Source organism: Vombatus ursinus, unplaced genomic scaffold, assembly GCF_900497805.2.
Source record: "Vombatus ursinus unplaced genomic scaffold, bare-nosed wombat genome assembly UNPS02014797.1, whole genome shotgun sequence".
NCBI lineage: Eukaryota > Metazoa > Chordata > Mammalia > Diprotodontia > Vombatidae > Vombatus > Vombatus ursinus.
Window position 1 is genome coordinate 16,208,408 of NW_020954575.1, and position 2,485 is coordinate 16,210,892.

A 2,485-nucleotide genomic window follows, 5' to 3' on the forward strand; every position below is an offset into this window, starting at 1 on the left:
TGGAAAATGCTATCCACATTCAGAGAAAGAACTATGGAGTCTGAATGCAGATAGAAGCATATTATTTGCTCTCTGTTGTTTCTTCTTTCTCATGGTTTCTACCATTGGTTCTAATTCTTCTTTACAACGTGATATGAAAATACGTTTAATATTAATGTATATGTATAGACTATATTAGATTGTACGCCATCTTGGGGAGAGGAGAGGAGAAGAAGGGGGAGGAAATTTTGAACTCAAAATTTTATGGAAGTGAATGTTGAAAACTAAAAATTAATTAATTCATTTTATTTTAAATGAAGACCATAACCCTTGCACGTCTTGGAAGATGACTTTGTGAGTTATTGGGGTAAAAAAAAAAAGTCATTGGTCAGTCAGTGATGAACCTTCTGGTAATAACGTTCTCTGAACTTAGACTAGTCTATGGACATAGTAAAAACTTTTCATGCTTGGTAAAACCTGCTAGAGTTTGGGCTCCACTGCTCTAACCTTCAGGGGAACCCAGGGTCATCTGCATCAAAATGAGGGATTGGCTTTGGTGGAGAACAGTAGAGATCACCCTATAAAAATTGCTCATTGCCTCTATGGTATCTCCTCTGGAGAGAAAGGGAATATAGTAGGCCTAAGCCTGCCAGAAACATTTTTATTAATTTGTTATCATTCTAAATTCAAGCATTAGTCTGCTTGAAAAGAAATGTCCAAACTGGCAGAGTCCCTTCAGGCCTTTGTATATCTGTCTGACCAAAGACAATTTGAAGTAACACTTACAGGAATCTTGAATAAGGAAAAGGTCACAATTGGATAAAATACAGTATTGGGTTAGCATTCAACTCTATCTAATTGAATAATAATCACTTAATCTTTCCTGAGGCAGCTACATGGTTCAGTGTTGGGACTGGAGTCAGGAAGACCTGAACTCAAATCTGGCCTCAAATACTTACTGCGCGACCTTAGGCAAGTTGTTTTTTCCTCTGGAGAAGGAATGGCAAAGCACCCCATTATCTCTGTCAAGAAAACCCCGTACAGGGTCAAGAAGAGTCAGACAGAACTCAACAACAACATCTTTTCTGAAACCACTCAATTCTTTCTTTGACCAAGCTCCACAGGAGTTCTCCAGTGGTAAACAAAGGTACCACCCACTTTGATCAATATCCCAATCGCTTCAGAACTGAGAAAGAGTGACTCATAAATCTAGAACCCTTAGGGGATGGGGAAGGCCTTGATTTTAACTAGACAGGAAGTATCTCTTGTTTTATTTTTGGTTAATCCATTTTCGGGGGCCTTAAGTTTAGTTTCTGACCTTTTACATTTTTCCCTAAAAGGAAAAGATTATAGATTAGAAAGCTATTTATTTAATAATATTTTCAGTTGAACTAAAAAGGAGGTTTTTAAATATGTTTCCACAAGAATCACTTGGCTATTGCTCTAGACAGATTTTATTTTAGAAAATCTGAGAGTTTTCTAATCCTTTATGATTAATTCTTTCCTTGTTAATAAACTTTTACAGAATGCATTTGGACTCTTGAGTGTTATAGAAAGGGGGAAGAGGGGTGGATATTGGGGGACAGAATATCAGGAATGGGAGCAGTGGTTTGGGAGTACAGTTATGAGTATCAGAGTATAGCAAAATCAGTAACGAGGTTCAGTAATCTAATAAAGAGCAAACAGCTACCATTGGGTTAGAGAATTTATTGTTATTGAGAAATGACTAGTCTGGGAAAAAAAAAAAGTTCTCAGTAGCAAGGGCCAGACAGCTGGTGCTAGACAAGCAGTATGATATAATATGAAGAGCTATGGACTTGTAGTCCCTGGAAGACTCCAGAAGACCTGGAAGTAATTGTCATCTGAGATACTTCTAAGTAACACAGGCAAGTAACTTAAGATCTCTCAGATTCATTTGACTCATCTGTAAAGTATAAATGTTACTACTTAACATTCTTACTTCCTACCTTGTAGAGTTATTGGGAGAAACGACAATAGACTAGCACTGGCCTAAAGGGTTGGAGCTTTCCTTTCCAACTCTGGGATCCTAACTCCAGGTTCAGTCAGGGACTGAGTTCAGTCATTAGGATGGCTACCCTTTAAAGAGAGGGGCCAGGCTTTTGTTGTGCAGCCATCTCACTCTAACCTCGGCTCTGCACTGTCTGAACAATTCAATCCCTCAAGGTCTATTATCTCTTGGCAAGCCAGGGCATCTTTCTGTTGGTGGTCATCTTCTTTGAGAAGAGTTTGGTTACAGAAAACTTGGGCTGTTGCCAATCGGCTGGGGTTGGGAGACCTGGAGCCCCTAACATCTCAGTCTCATGATGTTGCCTCCAAGGCTGAAAATGTCCCTCTCAGGATCACAATACAACCGAGACAAACAATTCAATAAATTGGCTATGACGTATACCTCATTCTGCCTTTAGAATCCCCTGCCTAAGACTTCAGAAAAACCTGGAAAGACTTGTATGCTTTGATGCTGAGTGAAGTGAGTAGAACCAGGAGA